Genomic DNA, 21,072 nt, shown 5'->3' with positions numbered 1-21,072 from the left:
TAACCGCAGCCGTGGTCTCCGAGCTGATAGTCCATGCTGCTGCAAACGTCGTCGAACTGTTCGTGCAGATGGTTGTTGTCTTGCAAACGTCCCCATCTGTTTGTTGACTCAGGGATCGAGACGTGGCTGCACGATCCGTTATAGCCATGCAGGTAAGATGCCTGTCACCTCGACTGCTAGTGATACGAGGCCGTTGGGACCCAGCACGGCGTTCCGTATTGCTCTCCTGAACCCACCGATTCCATATTCTGCTAACAGTCGTTAGATCTCTGCCAACGCGAGGAGCAATGTCGCGATACGATAAACCGCAATCGCGATAGGCTACAATACGACCTTTATCAAAGTCGGAAACGTGATGGTACGCATTTCTCCTCCTTACACGAGGCACCATAACAACGTTTCACCAGGCAACGCCGGTCAACAGCCGTTTGTGTATGAGAAATCGGTTGGAAACTTTCCTCATATCAGCACGTTGTAGGTGTCGCCACCGATTCTAACCTTGTGTGAATGCTCTGAAAAGCTAATCATTTACATATCACAGCATCTTCTTCCTGTCGGTTAAATTTCGCGTCTGTAGCACGTCATCTTCGTGGTGTAGCAATTTTAATGGCCAGTAGTGTAGATTGTACATAGCTGGCTGTAAAATTTGAAACACCATGGAAATGGTAATCAGTAAGCGACCAATTGGGGTGAAATGGATTAAGAGTGGGAGATCCAAATGATTAGCATTTCAGCGAAACCGCAACGAGTAAGTAGGAGTAACGCAATCTACATTCTAAAACAAAAGGAAGAATTACGCAGCTGGTTTCTCATTTATTTTAATATTGGTTGTTTCTGAGAACATCGTACTTCGCCTGATGTAAAGAGGAGGAACGTTGACCAGCACGTGTTGTACCCTATCGAGACTGCAGTTTATCGTTCTGCTGCTTGCGCTGGTCGGGACATCACAACTATCGTAAGTAGCCTGTTTATATGTTTGTATGTTGGATGCGCGATAGATTGCATTAATAACTCTGACAGCGCTGTGCTATCTCTGTAAGAGTCTCTCTGTGGCTGGTCGGACTCGTAGTTGGAAGTGAATAGCCAGCAGTGATAGCACTTTGAGGTGAATAGCCAGCAGTGATGGAGATTGGACGTTAGTAGTTAGCAGTGATGGAGGTTAGAGGTCTGAAGTGTTAGCGCGAGCGGACGGTATGGACGTGTCCGTCATGGAGATTTAATTTTGTTGAAGATTATATAATTTTTTAAATTAGATGTCACGAACGATTATATAATTTTTGAACTGCATAATTAAGGTAAAATCTGCTAAATACATTGTTTGCTCTGCAACAAAATCTTTCCTTTTCTAACCACATGCCTATTAGTAGTTAGAGTCTACAGTGTTAGAATCTTTTTATTTAGCTGACTGTATTGGTGCTTGCTGCATTGCAGTGGTTCGTGTACTGAAGATTTTCTGTGAGGTAAGTGGCTCATGAAATGTATGGCTTATTGTTAGGATTTCTTCTAATTCAAGGCCATTCTCTTGAGTTAATTTTAGAGCAGTCAGGTCGCGTTATCCTTGAATAGTGTGGGTAATTAATGAGTAGGAGAAGTTTGAGCTGTATTTGTCAGAGAAAATTCTGTAGGTCAATGTTGAAATGATAAAAACAAGCAAAGTGACAGTACGTCAGTTTCACTCGGCAGTTTCAGAATTAAATAACGTAGAAGTTTCACCTTCTCAGTTATTGCAATTTAAATAAAAAAAATTATTAAACAAAGAAGTTTCACTATGAAGCGAATAAGGAATTGGTGGTACAGGAGGATCGTACTAAACAGGCCGTATTTCAACGGCCCCACGTGACTAGTGTCCGAGAGGACGAACATATTGTTCGTTCAGCCATGCTGCTTTGTGCAGCTACGCCACGTACCACGAGTTATAAATCGAGCTTGTGTGCTACTGTAAAAGTATCCTCAAGGACAACTTTCTCCTTTCAATTTATTCGTGCTTACAATACCCATTTTCTAACAATTTTGAGTGGGTGTATTATGTAACTAAACATTTCTACTTTTTCTGTCTACTAGCAGCGGTTATTTACTTTTATAATGCAACTATGTATAACGCTAATACAACAACATTCGCCCTCTTAGCCCCTCTGCGCTCACCCTGAGAGTTGCTAGTGATACGAGGCCGTTGAACTTTGGACAGTGGACGTTACATTTCAGATGTATTACGACCCGTGGCTATACCCCTCATTCGATCCCTGCGAAACCCTACATTTGAGCAGGATAATGGACGACCGCATGTTGCAGGTCCTGTACGGGCCTTTCTCGAGACAGAAAATGTTCGACTGCCACCCTGGCCAGCACATTCTCCAGATCTTTCACCAACTGAAAGCGTTTGGTCAATGGTGGCCGAGCAACTGACTCGTCACAATACGCCAGTCACTACTCTTGATGAACTGTGGTATCGTGTTGAAGCTGCATGGGCAGCTGTACCTATATACGCCATCCAAGCTCTGTTTGACTCAATGCACGGGCGTATCGAGGCCGTTATTACGGCCAGAGTTGTTGTTGTGGGTACTTTTTTCTTAGGATCTATGCACCCAAATTGCGTGAAAATGTAATCACATGTCAGTTCTAGAATAATATATTTGTCCAATGAATACCCGTTTATCATCTGCATTTCTTCTTGGTGTAACAATTTTAATGGCCAGTAGTGTATGAGAAAAGAAACTATGCACCACTAATGAATTATTGCTACGCGTGAGGTACATGTACAGTTAAACATATATTACAATTTCAGAAATATTGATTGGTTTGTTCAAGAAAAGTAGCTTCACAAACTGAACAAGCCAATACCGCGTTGGTCTACCTCTGGACCTTATACAAGCAGTTATTCGACTTGGCATTCATTGTTGAAGTTATTGAATTTCCTTCTGAGGAATAACACGCGAAATTCTGTTCAATTGGCACGTTATATCGTCATAATCCTCAGCTGGTTGGAAGACCCTACCCATAATGCTCCAAACGTTCTCAGCTGGGTACAGATCGGGCGATCTTGCTGACCAAGGTAGTGTTTGGCAAACACCAAGACAAGCAGTAGCAACTCTGACCGTGTGCAGGTGGGAATTATCTTGCTGAAATGAAAGCCAAGGATGGAAGTGGTTCACTACTATCTTTGAAACGTTCATATCTACCTAATCCCTCCTCCCTTGTAAGAACAATTTATCATTGGCATGAACTACAAATGACAAAACTATTTACGATATATGGTCTCTCTCGTACTATGGGACTTAACATCTGCGGTCATCAGTCCCTAGAACTTAGAACGACTTAAACCTAACCAACCTAAGGACATCACACAGATCCATGACCGAGGCAGGATTCGAACCTGCGACCGTCGCGATCGCCCGGTTCCAGACTGAACCGCTCGGCCACCACGGTCGGCGATGTATGGTCTATTTGAACTGCATCATTCTTCCGGATACACAAGATATTTTGGGTTAGTCAGAGGGAACCCTTAGCCCAGACTTCCCGATTGCTAAATACAGCAAGAGGAAGCCTCTAATGCTTCGCACACCCGCCTTCTTCACTGTCCCTAGAAAGTCAATGAAGCAACCTGTCCACATGGCACAGCAACCCTTCGCCAATTCTCAAGTCGGACTCACTTCTCGTCATAACCTAGTGTTAGTCGTGTTAGTGGGTGCTTGTGCGAACTTATCTACTAAGTCGCACGGCTTTGCCATTGCAACTTGTGTTTTTGACTTAACTGGGTCTTTTATATAACAGCTGAGTTTCTCGGGACATTTTACTAACCATGATTATCCGGGTCACTTAGTACGTCTTTGAGTCGGCTTGTAGCTATTAGCATGGTCTGTTATTCTAAGTGATTGTTTTTACTAATGTGACAACCCCTTAATTCTAGGGGCCATAATTTTTACATATGGTCATACAGACCGCTGCTGACAAATGTCATGTGGAAAAGGCTTTACTGAGTGAACTGCTAATGTGAAGTTCGTCTGTCCTTCTAAAGAAGACGGGCTTAGATCCGTCGAAACCGTGGTCAGGATTATTTGGAAACAACCATTTTTTGCAACTGGTTGGCTGTCCTTTATTCCTGCTGGTCTTTAACAGTTGCTGTAGTGCAGCCATATTCAAAATATTGTTATTCTTTAGTCCTTGTCTGATGCATTCCCTATCAAGTTTCGGGTTTATCCTACTCTGCCGACCAAAGGTTCAGGATCTTGCTCTTAATGTCTTTGACTGAAGCCAAGGCAGTATCTATCATGGTTTCGACTTGTAACTATCTTTAAAAAAGAAAACTTTATAATAAACTTCACCATTACGTTAAATCAATGTCTGGACTGTGGAATGCGTGCTGAACTCGAATTACCGTGTTGCGATTTGTAAGTGCAAGTGGTGTGCTTGCTCTGTGTTATTGTTAACAAAACTTTACACGAATCTATTGGGCAATGCAACTCCCAATACCAATAACGAAATATAGTCACTGCAAAATACATTCAGCCCATTAGGCACTGAATCATCTGGTCCTGTTCAAAACTGGTAACTTTGGTCCCTTTGCACGTAACAAATAAATTAAATTGTCTTGCCTCTAAAACAGCAACAGAGTAACGCCATATATTCTAGTCCCTCATAAAAAATACGAATGCTAACTACAGGCTCAGCAGTGTGCAATGCTGGCCATAATACTTGAAATGCACTGGAAATTCTTTTGGCTGATAAACGAGAACATTTAAGAAAATTCAACTTCTTTTTAAATTAAATGACTTGAACTGGGAGGCGGTACTGAGTATGGTGAATTACTAACACCCAGTTTATTTAGCAAAATGAGATTGCAAGTTCAGTTTGGCTTTTGAAAAACATCTGACAATTGAAGTTACATTACTCACAATTGATTCACAAACAATGAGATTTAAACAGCAAGTATTATCTAACTTCATTAACCCAACGTAAATGCAAATCATCAAATTACACATAGCTTTGTTAACAAATCTTAAAAGCACTACAAAAATGCAATACTTAACTAGTCCTTTTCTCAAAACACTTTACAAGCATTCTGGGGTTACTCAACAATTAAAAATTATCAGCCAACTCATCTATACTAACGCGCTGGCAAAAACAGAAATCATAATTATTGAACATTTTACCTTATTTGCCTGAAGATTTCTGCTTCCATTTTCAACAATACTGACATACCTACATTAATTTAACTCTTGGTGGCTTCAGACAGTGCACCACAGAAACTGACTACTCCATCGTCTTTCCCTCACAGACAGCTACCTACAACTGTGTGCCAAGAGCTCTCTTACTCCACTAGCAGTACAGTATCTTTGGCTCTGCGGTCGCACACAGTCAACGATCTGCATTATCGAGCCTATCACAGACATTCATCGTTTACAGTATACTAGTTTCATTTTAATTTATTAATTTTCTGATCTTATTCTGGTGCCACATACAAGTGCGCCCCAGTACACTCCTTTCAGGCTGTGTCAAAATATTTGCTAATAAAAGCCCTGCTGCGTTATGATAAAGTCCAATGGGCATAACACAATCACCAATAAGGCGTCTGTGGGAATGGTGCCGAAGGCACCAATACATCTCAGTACAGTGTTCCTTTGTACACGTTTCCCAATCATAGCGGGCCGGACGAGAATGAGCCTATAGGCCCACAAGCAGGAGCCGCACCCGCCAATCAGTGCATTAAGGCAGGCGTGATATGTTTCATTTGTTTTTGGCGGTAGATGAAAACTCTGTTGGTCAATTGTTATAAGCTTACTGAACAGCGCCAATTACTTAGCCGTTAGCTGCTCGCTGTTGGCCAGTTATAAGTTTACTGAATAGTACCACTGACTTAGCCATTACTTGCTCGATGCTCGATGTGGGACCGGGGATTCCACTTTTCATCGATGAAGACTCGCAAGTAACTGGTTCGTTTTAAAACATTTACATAATTCATTTTGACAATATGGTTTCTGTATAATCGCCATTAAAAACAGACTTTTCCGGTGATAGCGTTAACTTGGTTTTGTTACCAGCTTACCAACAAGGTAATAGAGCTCTTCTAGTTTGCTCATCTATTGTATTGCGGACATAGCCCTGGACCAGGATGACCAGGTTGCCGACATATGAAACGATGCCAAACATCACGGCATCCCCCCTGCAAGATGTTCCATAATGGTTCCATATTGATATTGCAGAATATAGGGCCGCCCGCAGAACACTGTGGACGGATAGTCCGACGACGTCTGGAGCACCACGGATTGTCAGCACGGCGACCACCGCCACGGCTTCAGAAGACGTGGCAGCAGACGGAAGAACGCTGACGGTGATGCGGCGAACGACATCTCTGGACATGGGAGTGGCACGATGTCGTTTTTCAGGTGAGCTACGATTCGACGTACGTGTCACGATGGACATACTCGTCTGTGGAAGCTCCAAGGAAGACGAACGTTGCCAGATTGTATTCGCCGTCTTCATACGGGCCCTGCATCTGGTACGATGGTATTCGATACCAATAATTAATGCTGTTACGTCTGATTCGCACGAGGTTAATGCGGATAGCTGGCGTCACATTTAGACGTTTTAAAACCGGTGGCCGCACCCTATCTTCGATATCTTCATATCGTTCTCTTTCAGCAAGATAAATCAAGACTACGTGTCGCCCGTTCTCTTATGGCCTGTCTCGGTACAGATAATGATCGATTGTTGCTCTAGTCATCACGTTCTTCAAACCTCTCAACCACTGAAAAATCTGATCATTGGTTGTTAGAACACTGTGCCGCTACCGCTCACCAACTACTTTTGTATTCCATGGATCATTTGCACAATACCTCTTAAAGATGCGGAACGTGTTATACAGGGTGAGCTCAAAGTCTTGCCCTGATTATAAAAATTTATTGCAGATTAACCGTTGGACATAATAATTTCATTTGATGCTGTTACATAGGTTAGTGTTACTAGTTTTTTTTAAGACCATTTACATTAGTAAATCTCAACGTGTGCTCCCTTGGTACCTCGAAAATTGTCGAGGCGGTATTCCAGTTCCCGCCAGATGTTTCGCGTAACATGTGTTCTGTCACAGTACCCACAGCAGCTTGTATCCTAGCCTTCATTTCGTCGACGTCAGAAACTGGTGTGACGAAAACTCTGTCCTTGATACGCCCCAGAAAAAAAAGTCAAGGGCCGTAATGTCTGGAGAGTGGGGTGACCAGGGTGTTGGACCGTTCCATCACCGCTAACATTTACTTAGACGTTCTGCAACAGTTCATCATCGCCCCACAGTTAGAAGAATATCAACCATGGATAATTTTCCAGCAAGATGGAGCAACCCCTCCCCCCCCCTCACTGGGCTTTGATAGTGCGTGATTTCCTGGATGAAAAATTTCCGGATCGGTGGATTGGAAGGAACGGTCCAACACAATACTATTGCACCTGGAAGTGAGGGCTCTTCCGTCGACTTGTGCGCGATGGAAGCCCATCAGAACGTACTCTGCTGTTTTAACGACCACACAACTTGCTCGTGCAGCTATTACGACCGTTTATACAACAGTCGAAAAAACTTAATGTCACCGCGCGTTTCCGATAACGGCCACGGGAGGCGATGCGCAGTAATATCGTGGTTGGGTAGTACTTGCCTCTGCCCCAGCTCAGGGCATGTCGTTTGTCTGTCGCCCACTCTCTTTGTCAGTATGGTTAGTCGAGCACAGCAGCAAGAACCATGTGTTGTAAGACCGCATTTTGCTTTAACGTGATATTTCGACTGCTAATTTGTGAGTCATTATGTGCTACACATAGCCGTAGGCAGCTTTAGATATCGTGATCACAGCAGCATTCTTGTATAACCACTTGCTGTCAGATTACGAACAGACGATATGTTTTCCCCAAGCTGCAATTTAGTCCGGTAGTATATATTTTTGGTGACGACACTATAAAAGTCACATTGTATGGGAGCAGCATCGCTTGTTGAATGGTAATTATGCCAGTATTTTGTTATAAATACAGCCAATTGCGACGGGAGGTCGTACATCATTATACGAGAGCGTACTGAAAAGTAATGCCTCTGATTTTTTTTTCTTTTTAACGTAAGAACTCTTAAAGCTTTTTCTTACGCTATGACAAACACTATTAACATTTTGCGTCTTTAATCTTCACGGTTACATATACAGTACAACATAGTCACCCTGGCGACAAACACATTTTTCTCAACGAGAGACCAATTTGTTGGTGCCTTCATTACAGAAAGTTTGACCTTGTTGACGGAGCCACAGCGCCACCTCTGATTGCACCGCCTCATCACTGTCAAAGTGAAGTCCCCGGAGGTATCTTTTAACTATTGGAACAGATGGGCAAGATTCGTCTGTACGGAGGATGATCGATTACACTACACCGAGGGCGCCGGCTTGTTGCACATGTCGCAGCGCTTGTGTGTGTGTTCTGGCATCATCACCGGACACACCTTTCAAAAAATGGTTCAAACGGCTCTGAGCACTATGGGACTTAACATCTGACGTCAAATTGGTTCAAATGGCTCTGAGCACCATGGGACTTAACATCGGAGGTCATCAGTCCCCTAGAACTTAGAACTTCTTAAACCTAACTAACCTAAGGACATAACACATATTCTTGCCCGAGGCAGGATTCGAACATGCGACCGTAGCGGTCGCGCGATTCCAGACTGAAGCGCCTAGAATCGCTCGCCCACACCGGCCGGCGGACACACCTATCATTCGTCATGAATTTCAACTGGAGGAACGTTTCCTGAAGATAGAAACTTTATTAAACTTTATTGCAGTACGCTATTTCTCACGCACCCACATCATTACGTTACACATCGCCATGTTACACGCAAGAATGCGGAACCCTCTAGCGGCAGAGCGTTGCAACTTGCGACAGCAAAGCGGGAAAGTCGACCGAGTAATGTACATGACACGTAATACCTCAACCGATACTGAGAACACAACAAAAACTTCCGAGGCGTTACATTTCAGCACTCCATCTTTCGGCAGAAGATACCTAGTAGAAACGGTTTGTATTGAGAGAGTCATTCTTCCTTTTCTCGTTACTGTACATGTTAATAAACAATAGTGTTACTCAACTTTGGATAGTACATATAGACTGAACGTCTTTCATTACTTTTTAGGGTTTAGTGCCTTAATCTGTAAAAACTGAACCCTTATGGAATCACTTCGGCGTCTGTCCGTCTATCTCTTCGACTGTTAAGAACCCATTTTCTCTGGAATAGGTTGACGTATCATGTCACATATTAATGTCTGTGGTCAATTAGTAGTGTAAAACATTTAAGCTCTCAAGTCACTGCGATGAACAGATTTGAGCATATACAAGGGTCGTCCACAAAGTAAGTTCCGTTTCTATTACTATCGGCGGCAGCGCTACGATCGCAGTTCCGAGCATGCACGGCAGTTGCTCTGACTCAAGGAGAAGACATGTACGCCATATGCAGATTGCTGCTGTCGATGTGTGCATTGTAGTGCTTCTTTATAATGTCAGCAGCAACTGAAAATGCCACCGCGTGTGAAATCAGATCTGTGATTCGTTTTCTAAATGCAAAGAGAGTTAAACCAAAGGAAATTCATCTGCAAATCTGCGAGGTTTAAGGACAAAATGCTATGAGTGATACACTGGTTAAGAGAGGGGTCATATTGTTCAATGAAGGACGTGATCAAGTGCACAATGAAGGACAAACTGGACCCCCGTCTGTGTTTACAGATTAACTGGTTCACTCAGTTGAAGAGAAGATTAAGCACACTTAGTGCCCTTGCTATGGACGTTCCGCAAATCTCACGATCGCTAATTCATGAAATTTTTACTGAAAAACTGAAATTTCGAAAACTTTGCTCACGTTGGGTACCCAAAATACTCACTGAACAACACAAAAAACAACTTATACGCAGTGCACTTCAGTTTTTGACTCGCTACAATGAAGAAGGTGATGGTTTTCTTCCTCGGATAGTCTGGGGGGATGAAACTTAGGTATCGTATGACACCCCTGAAACAAAACGGCAATCAATGAAATGGAGGCACACTTCATCCCCAAGACGGTTAAGCCTAAGCAAATCTTGACACCTTGAAAAGTCATGTGCACCGTTTTTTGGGACAGAAAAGGCATTTGATGATTGATTTCTTACCACGAGGCCAAACAATCAATGCACATGGTTTCTGCGAGACCATTAAGAAATTGCGCCGCGCAATACAGAACAAGCGCCGAGGATTACTGTCAAAAGGTGTTGTTTTATTTCATCATAATGCCCGACCTCACACGGCGAATGTGACAAAACAGCTCTTACGCGAATTTCACTGGGGCGCGTTTGATCATCCTCCGTACAGCCCGGACCTCGCTCCTAGCGACTTTCATCTCTTCTAACACTTACAAGCTGTCCTTGGTGGTCAACACTTCAACGATGATGACGAGCTGAAAGAATATGTTACCGCATGGTTGAATACACAGGCGGCAACCTTCTATGAAGAAAGCATACAAAAACTTGTGCCACGCTATGACAAGTGCCTACAAAATTTCGGAAGCTATGTAGAGAAGTAGATTAAGAGTTGTAGATTTTTGTATAATAAATATATTTTCTGTATCTGAACACGTTTTTTTATATAACCAAACGGAACTTACTTCGTGGACGACCCTCGTATGTCACATATTTTGAAACTCGCAAACTCATTAAAACATATAGGGTAATGACTGTTGACCTAGAATCAAGAAATTCCGGAAGAAGCAAAGTTTCACAGTAAAAGTATAGTAAAAATATCTGAATACTGTTGCATTGTAATTATATCACATAAAAACATCTTTCTGCCGTTAGAGATTATACTGCATTCATCATCCGTAAAAAGTATAATAGACGATCAATGCTGCATGCAAAAAGAAAATGTAGGTTTCAGTCATGTTATTGTGAGCAAATAAAAATATTTCATTTAATCTTCTCTCTCTAGATATAGAAATTGAAATCCTGCTCGCTTCTCTCTGTATGTCTTGGCTAGACAGGGGAACTACTGAAGAGATTTTGCTGCAGTCTTGAAATTCCCGAGAGCGGTATCTTGCCAGTATCATGATCGATAAGAGGCAAAAATCGTTGATATTTCCGATTCCCAGGATGGACGAAATATATACACTGAATAGCCAGAGAAACTGGGACACCTGCCTAATGTCGTGTAGGGCCCCCGCGAGCATGCAGAAGCGCCGCAGCACGACGTGGCATGTACTCAACTAATGTCTGAAGTAGTGCTGGAGGGAACTGACACCATGAATCCTGCCGAGCTGTCCATAAATCCGTAAGAGTATGAGAGTGCGGAGATCTCTTCTGAACAGTACGTTCCAAGGCATCCCAGATAAGCTCAATAATGTTCATATCTGGGGAGTTCGGTGGCCAGTGGAAGTGTTTAAACTCAGAAGACTGTTCCTGGAGCCATTCTGTTTCAATTCTGGACGTGTGGGGCCCTGCTGGAACTGCCCAAGTCCGTCGGAATGCTCAACGGATATGAATGGATGCAGGTGATCAGTCAGAATGCTTACATACGTGTCACCTATCAGAGTGGTATCTAGAAGTATCAGGGGTCTTATATCACTCCAACTGCATGCGTCCCACACCATTACAGCGTCCCCCACCATCTTGCAAAGTCCCCTGCTGCCATACAGTGTCCAAGGATTCATGAGGCTGTCTCCATACCCGTATATGTCCATCAGCACGATACAATTTGAAACGAGACTCGTCCGACCAAGCAACATGTTCAACAGTCCAAAGTGGGTGCTGACGGGCCCAGGCGCGCGCTAAAGCTTTTATGTCGTGCAGTCATCAAGGGCACACGAGTGGGCTTTCGGCTCCGTTGAATGGTTCGCACGCTGACACTTGTTGATGGCCCAGCATTGAAATCTGCAGCAACTTGCGGTAGAATTGCACTTCTGTCACGTTTAACGGTTCTCTTCAGTCGTTGGTGGTCCCGTTCTTGCAGGATCTTTTTCCGGCCGCAGAGATGTCGGGGATTTGATGTTTTACCGGATTCGTGATATTCACGATACACTAGTGAAATGGTCGTACAGGGAAAACCACAGTTCATCGCTACCTCGGAGATGCTGTGTCCCATCGCTTGTGCGCCGATTATAACACCACGTTCAAACTCACTTAACCGGCCGCTGTGGCCGAGCGGTTATAGGCGCTTCAGTCCGAAACCGCGCTGTTGTTATGGTCGCAGGTTCGAATCCTGCCTCGGGCATGGATGTGTGTGCTGTCCTTAGGTTAGTTAGGTCTAAGTAGTTCTACGTCTAGGGAATTGATGACCTCAGATGTTAGTGCTTAGAGCCATTTGAACCATTTTTCAAACTCACTTAAGTCGTGATAATCTGTCATTGTAGCAGCTGTAACGGATCTAACAACTGCGCCAGACAGTTGTTGTCTTATACAGACACTGCCGCCCACAGTGCCGCATTATTCCTGTTTACATATCTCTGTATTTGAATACGCATGCCTACACCATTTTCTTTGGGACTTTGTAAAGAAACTGTTTCTCTATTTAAAAAAAAAATCTTTTAAATAATAAAACATGACCTATACAAGGAATCTGACTACCTCTGTTAGTCATGGACGAAAAAAAAAAAAAAAATTGGCATAGTCTTTGTCAGAACGTGCAGAATCTTATGTGGGGCCAATAAGACGTCAATTTTAATCTAAATATGGTATGCCAATGTTTATGTAATAAAAAAATAAATTAGGTAATTCAGTACAATTATTATATAGATGCGATAAATCACTTTAACGTGGGCCAAATAAACAGTTAAAGTCAATATAATCTCAGTAAACCTGCAAAAGTAAAAAAAAAAAAAAAAAATTGTAGGGGCCTACATAGACATTGCACATCTACTAGATGCCCACGAAATACGTAATTTTGTTTTGACGCTGACAGCCAATGAGAAAATAGGTGAAAAAATATTATGGGTCACTTTTCAAGCAGTAATGGCGTACAGCTGGTAATATACGTAATTTTATGGTAGCCAATTTTACTGCACAAAAAATAAAATATGTACTCCCTCCAAAAGAAGTTACACACAAACTTTAAAATAAAATTATGATGAGCAGTAAAATGTCTCAGAAGAATTTTGAAAGAAAATTATTAATTGATCTTTAATTTGGCGGGATTTCAACACTGTCAACAAGACGAAATAATGGAAAGAATATTTATTGGAACCAAACAAAATTGAACCCTGATATTGTGACAGTATTTTTAATTTTAATTTTAGATAATTTACTGCAATTGTCTTTAATTTTGTAATGAGAGAGAGCGTAATAATTTTCTTTTAATGTCTTAACGGTTGCTGCAGGCAGTGCGATGACGTCAGGGTGGTCCGCGCGGACGATGTGTGAAGTTAATCCTGGTTCGTGGCGTGAAGATAATGATGGATCCTCCTGTTTCATTAATATTCCAGTTACGGCGCTGTAGTCGAATCAGCTGGCAGCACTGGCGCGGTAATAATAGTTCCAGTGTGTGCGTTGTCGTTAAGCGCGCGACGTTTTATTAGTAACAGTTTATTAATCACGCGGTGCAGATAGGTCGGAATTATGCAATGTCTTTAGTATTTACGATATATAGCCGGTTAATGCCAATACTTCGCACAGTTCTTTCACCGTGTTGCCACAGGAAAACAGTCACATGTGTTTATCGCTATAACAGTCCGTTAAACATCAGTTCAATTTACGTCGCCGTCTTTAAGACAGTTTGGATGATGTAATAAATGTTTCTTGATCAAATCACAGCACTGTTCTTTTACTTAACATTTTGGTTTGTTCCTCTTTCACGCAATTCTAACAGTTAGGGTCTCCACACGACAATGGTGTCTGGTTCACGGCTAATTGTCACAGGTTCACACAGTATGTAAAATCGTCACCGCAAACACTCGATGTACTTTTCAGGTTTTACTGTTCACTTAATAATGCACGATCTCCTATTAACACAGCGGACGCACTGTAATTAATTGTTCCTTCACGTATCACCGTCTTTCACGCCGAACTTTGCAACGTTTCTCCACCCGCGTACCGGCCACGATACCACAACTCGACGCTCTCTATCGATAGTCGTTCGCTCTCTCTCTAACACAGTACTTCTCCTAGCCTAACCAAAGATTTATAAATCATATTAAACCAGAACATTCATATTCGTACAATATAAAATATAAAACAGTAGCAAAATGAATGAAGAAACAATGTCACGTATTAACAATAAAGAATAGTTGAAATAAATGATACATACGTAGTATGACAAGGTAATGCACAAAAGAAAAAAAATATTATCGACTTTCGGGGAAAGCAATGTCTTTACAACTTCAGTGTATGTAAAATTAAGTTTGTACAGAACCCTCAGTGTGTCGGTCCTACTACCACTTGGCCTATGTTTTTTTGTTTGCGAATCTTTTATATCTGTCTAAAGTGGCAAACTCTAATGAAAGTGTCGATAGTTATTACAGGACGTATTAAGGAGCGTAGCACTTCAAAGTGAGGAAGTTAAGTTAGACTGGTTGGAAGTTCAAGCTAGATAAACGTACGTTTGCTATTACCATATTATTAACACGCTGTAGACTCAGTTGCATATTAGGTAATCTTGATTTGAAAGGATTTATTATCTATGATTCTTCCTCTGTTTCACTATTGTGTCTTATTTATAACGCCTTATGAATTATTTGCCGACTGTCTGAAAGGAAGTAGATTTTCTACTAGTAGAAAACGGTAGTTTAGCTGTGGAAAGATATTAGGCACGATTCTCTGCGTACACACCGCAGTAATGTGTGTGTCGTCCTATCCCTCGAATTGCATTGGACTACGGTGTGGTGCTGTTTGTCACATTTCATAAAGTTAGGAATCGTGTATCTAGTGGCAGAGATACAGCTGCTTGTAACGATGGAGTCGTTAGAACTTTTCGCCTAACGAGGAAAGAACCTTTCCTCGGGCTAACCATTACCTTTACACTGTTATGACCGCACATGGGTTCTTTGATACCGTATATCACACGTTTCTATTTTTCCGAACATCTGTTTCGAACTTATTGTTTAAGATATTGTCACTAAAGAATTACCTTTGAGCTTTTCAATCATTAAATATAGATGTGGCAATGAATGTGCTAAGTTTTAACTTCCCGCAAAACAAACTGTTACTCAAAAGTTTGTAAGACAGCGCAAGAAGCCTAAGAAATCTACGTACTCGCTTAACCACAGCATCTGATATCACTGGTTGTTTGCGCTCTGCTAATCCGCCTGGCATCGATCCAGTATTGTCTCCAAGCACAATACTGGAAGCTCTGCTACACAATGCGCACGGAACCTGAATTCCCGTTACTGAGACGAACGCTGACACCATTTCTAAAAGTAGGGCGACGGAGTTTCGTAGCATGACTAAAATATTCTTTGGAACCATTGCTCTGGCTCTTGCGCTAGTTTCTGACAGTGCAACGATCTCATTCTCAGAAAGTCTCATATTTTTCTTGTGAATTAGTTGCATGTCTATTTTGTTACAACTCATCAAGCTGGTGCCAGTATACTGCTGCCCAAGAATCGCTCTGAACTCCACCACAGTACGGAGGGTAGTGAACCATCGCAGTTAGTTGAAACTAATGCCACGTCAGGCTTCACAAGCGCAACTACACTACTGGCCATTAAAATTGCTACACCACGAAGATGACATGATACAGACGCGAAATTTAACTGACAGGAAGAAGATGCTGTGATATGCTAATGATTAGCTTTTCAGAGCATTCACACAAGGTTGGCACCGGTGGCGACACCTACAACTTGCTGACATGAGGAAAGTTTCCAACCGATTTCTCATACACAAACAGCAGATGACCGGCGTTGCCTGGTGAAACGTTGTTGTGATGCCTCGTCTAAGGAGGAGAAATGCGTACCATCACGATTCCGACTTTCATAAAGGTCGGATTGTAGCCTATCGCGATTGCGATTTATCGTATCGTGACATCGCTGCTCGTGTTGGTCGAGATCCAATGACTGTTAGCAGAATATCGAATCGGTGGGTTCAGGAGGGTAATAGGAACGCCGCGCTGGATCCCAACGGCCTCGTATCACTGGCAGTCGAGATGACAGGCATCTTATCCGCATGGCTATAACGGAAAGTGCAGGCACGTCTCGATACCAGATGTGGACGTTTGCAAGACAACAACCATCTGCACGAACAGTTCGACGATGATTGCAGCAGCATTGACTATCAGCTCGGAGACCACGGCTGCGGTTACCCTTGACGCTGCATCACAGACAGGAGCGCCTGCGATGGTGTACACAACGACCAACCAGGGTGCACGAATGGCAAAACGTCATTTTTTAGGGATGAATCCAGGTTTTGTTTACATCATGATGGTCGCATCCGTGTTTGGCGACATCGCGGTGAACGCACATCGGAAGCGTGTATTCGTCATCGCCATAGTGGCGTATCACCCGGTGTGATGGTATGGGGTGCCATTGGTAACACCATCTCGGTCACTTCTTGTTCGCATTGACGGCACTTTGAACAGTGGACGTTACGTTTCAGATGTTTTACGACCCATTGCTCTACCCTTCATTCGATCCCTGTGAAACCCTACGTTTCAGCAGGATAATGCACGACCGCATGTTGCAGGTCCTGTACGGGCTTTTCTGGGTACAGAAAATGTTCGACTGCTGCCCTGGTCAGCACATTCTCCAGACTCTCACCAATTGAAGACGTCTGGTCAATGGTGGCAACTGGCTCGTCACAATACGGCAGTCACTACTCTTGATGAACTGTGGTATCGTGTTGAAGCTGCATAGGCAGCTATACCTGTACACGCCATCCAAGCTCTGTTTGACAATGCCCAGGCGTATCGAGGCCGTTGTTACGGCCAGAGGTTGTTGTTCTGGTTATTGATTTCTCAGGATCTGTGCACCCAAATTGTGTGAAAATGTAATCACATGTCAGTCCTAGTATAATATATTTGTCCAATGAATACCCGCTTATCATCTCCATTTCTTCTTGGTGTAGCAATTTTAATGGCCAGTAGCGTATATTTCGAGGAGTGGTTGACATGAAGGGCCGACGCAAAACATTCTCCTAAAGATTATCATACTTCTTTTGAAAAACTTGTGGAATTCAAAAGAAAAATCATATGATAAGCTCACCAGGTAAAAAGAATTGTCACCCCTACAGAAATCTTTATAAGCATCATTCAGTACCATGTAATTCCGCCCCTGGACTTGATAGCTGCCTGTATTTGGTTAGGCCGGCCGCGGTGGTCTAGCGGTTCTAGGCGCGCAGTCCGGAACCGCGCGACTGCTACGGTCGCAGGTTCGAATCCTGCCTCGGGCATGGATGTGTGTGATGTCCTTAGGTTAGTTAGGTTTAAGTAGTTCTAAGTTCTAGGGGACTGATGACCACAGTAGTTGAGTCCCATAGTGCTCAGAGCCATTTGTATTTGGTTAGGAACTAAATCCACCAGGTTATGCAGGTACGTCGCATCCAAGATCGGCCACTCGCTGAGAGTCTGATCGCGTAATTTCACCAAATTGCGAGGATACTGAGGTCGGCGTTTTACACGCTATTCCACCATGACCCACAGACCTGCGTGGTCCAAGTCAAGTGGTATGGCAGCCCAATCGAGATTTAATAGGGTAGGGGAGTGTTCCAGCCCGGTTAACTTTGCTGATCGCATCTTTGTGTGCCTCTGTGAGCAATGGCCTTTTGCGAGGTGACCGACTCCAAACGTTTATTGCGTGCAGTCCCCGTCACAACGTTCTCTCGCTAACGAGTGGGATGGACCTTCATTCACTGCAGGTACAGCAATTATTGTCGGCTTTGGTAGCGGTTTTGATTCACAAGCATTGAAACGCATCTCCAGTCCATCTCAGCCAGGATCATTTTTTCGGCCACAATTCTGACGCCGTATTTCGTGACCACCTGTGTCACTCCACTAACTACAGACACGTTAAATAGTCCGCCGCGAAACACAAACAAATGCAGCAGCTTCACATACAGTACGACCTTGGGCACGGCCAAACACGGTTGCCCATTTTTGCCACTCTGTCACTTCCTTACATTTATACATACTCGTATTTAAGTACAATATCCGATTGAAACATACATGTCTCACTGATCATTACTGCCTTATGGTCAAGTAGAGGCGGTGCGTGCGGTTGAACACGTGAGGTGAAGAATTTTTTACGGTGAGCTTATATTGCTCAGAGTTTATTTGTCAGTTATGTACGTCAAAGGTTATGTTAACGTTTACGATTAATGATATGATGTGGAAATTGGCAATCGAACTTTAACGAAACGCCGAAACATTAAACTCCCTGGTTAATATCGTGTGCCCACGTTTGGAACGCAATACAGCGATGACTTTGCGTGGCATCTATTCGACATGTCGTTGGTATGTTTATGGAGGTATGTGATACATGATGTCAACGTACAGGTCATACAACTCCCTTAAATTACGGGGCGCTGGTTTGTGGACGAGGAGCTGGCATCCAATACCGACACAAATGTGTTGCATCAAGTTCAGTCAGGCGAATTTCGTGGCGAAGATTTCAACATAAGTCAACTATTATGTACCCTAAGCCACTGTAGCACCACTGTCGCCTTGTGACATGGACCGTTATCATGCTGGAAGACACCGTCGCCGTTGTGGAAGACAAAACATGAACAGATGAAAGTCTGCTGTAATGTTCATGTAGTCAACAACAGTCGCGATGCAGTCGATTTCTACCAAATGGATTTCCCCATAGCATAGCAGTATCAGACTCTTCTGCGACTGTGACATAGTGTGTGTTTACACAAGCTCTCTGCGTGGATGACGGCTTGTCCGGAAGAAACTTGATTCATCCGCCCAGGCAACACGTTTCCACTGATGGTCCAGTCTCGGTGATCACGTGTCATCGCAGTCGTAATTGACGATGTCGCTGTGTCAACATGAAAACATGTGCGAGGGCCACTGGTTTATTAAAAACTGAAAACCACCACGAAAATCCGATGAAGTTTCGCACAGATGTGCTTGGAAGTGTCTCTAGTATGCCTGTCGAACGCATCACGTTGCTCTTTGCGGTTCTGAGTGCACAGTGAACACGTAAAGATGCTTAGAAAATAGTGTCTCCCGCCAAGGAGTGTCTGCTGAGGGATATCTCCTGATTTCATGCAGCCTACTAACGCAACTGTCACGCATTTTAATAACATTCAGATCTCTTGACTACACTTTGTGTTAGTTCCAAAGTCACCTTGCGCGTTTCGACAATCCGTCATTTTCAGAGGTTATAAAATACAACACCATGATACTTTTCAATGCTCGTTATTCACAGAAAAGCAGTTTCATGATCATAGAACCACAGAAGAACTAATGTACGTTATTTTAAGTGTGATAATTCTACACCTATTCCCTCTCCGCCTTCTACTAAGCTCTATAATTTTTAATTTTTGTTAATTTTTTTATTGTTGTGGTTGTTTTACGGTTTGGTACATAGTTATACCTATTTCTGTAAGAGTTACCTTTGATTCCTAGAAAAAAATATGACATGTAACATAAGTATGTTGTTGTTGTGGTCTTGAGTCCTGAGACTGGTTTGATGGAGCTCTCCATGCTACTCTATCCCGTGCAAGCTTCTTCATCTCCCAGTACCTACTGCAGCCTACATCCTTCTGAATCTGCTTAGTGTATTCATTTCTTGGTCTCCCTCTACGATTTTTACCCTCCACGCTGCCCTCCAATACTAAATTGGGGATCCCTTGATGCCGGCCGAAGTGGCCGTGCGGTTCTAGGCGCTGCAGTCTGGAACCGTGAGACCGCTACGGTCGCAGGTTCGAATCCTGTCTCGGGCATGGATATGTATGATGTCCTTAGGTTAGTTAGGTTTAACTAATTCTAAGTACTAGGGGACTAATGACCTCAGAAGTTGAGTCCCATAGTACTCAGAGCCATCTCAACCATTTTTTGATCCCTTGATGCCTCAGAACATGTCGTACCAACCGATCTCTTATTCTGGCTAAATTGTACCACAAACTCCTCTTCTCCCCAATTCTATTCAATACCTCCTCATTAGTTATGTGATCTACCCACCTAATCTTCAGCATTCTTCTGTAGCACCCCATTTCGAAAGCTTCTAGTCTCTTCTTGTCTAAACTATTTATCGTCCATGTTTCACTTCCATAGATGCCTACACTCCATACAAATACTTTCAGAAACGACTTCCTGACACTTAAATCTATACTCGATGTTAACAAATTTCTCTTCTTCAGAAACACTTTCCTTGCCATTGCCAGTCTACATTTAAATATCCTCTCTACTTCGACCATCATCAGTTATTTTGCTCCCCAAATAGCAAAGCTCCTTTACTACTTTAAGTGTCTCATTTCCTAACCTAATTCCCTCAGCATCACCCGACTTAATTCGACTACATTCCATTATCCTTGTTTTGCTTTTGTTGATGTTCATCTTATACCCGCCTTTCAAGACACTGTCCATTCCGTTCAACTGCTTTTCCAAGTCCTTTGCTGTCTCTGCCAGAATTACAATGTCATCGGCGAACCTCAAAGTTTTTATTTCTTCTCCATGGACTTTAATTCCTACTCCGAACTTTTCTTTTGTTTCCTTTACCCCTGCCACCTACATACAGGGTTATTACAAATGATTGAAGCGATTTCACAGCTCTACAATACCTTTATTATTTGAGATATTTTCACAATGCTTTGCACACACATACAAAAACTCAAAAAGTTTTTTTAGGCATTCACAAATGTTCGATATGTGCCCCTTTAGTGATTCGGCAGACATCAAGCCGATAATCAAGTTCCTCCCACACTCGGCGCAGCATTTCCCCATGAATGAGTTCGCACGCATCGTTGATGCAAGGTCGCAGTTCTGGCACGTTTCTTGGTAGAGGAGGTTTAAACACTGAATCTTCCACATAACCCCACAGAAAGAAATCGCATGGGGTTAAGTCGGGAGAGCGTGGAGGCAGCGACATGAATTGCTGGTCATGATCTCCACCACGACCGATCCATCGGTTTTCCAATCTCCTGTTTAAGAAATGCCGAACATCACGATGGAAGTGCGGTG

This window comes from Schistocerca piceifrons, chromosome 6, assembly GCF_021461385.2.
Source record: "Schistocerca piceifrons isolate TAMUIC-IGC-003096 chromosome 6, iqSchPice1.1, whole genome shotgun sequence".
Classification (NCBI taxonomy): Eukaryota; Metazoa; Arthropoda; class Insecta; order Orthoptera; family Acrididae; genus Schistocerca; species Schistocerca piceifrons.
This window is presented reverse-complemented; position numbering follows the sequence as displayed.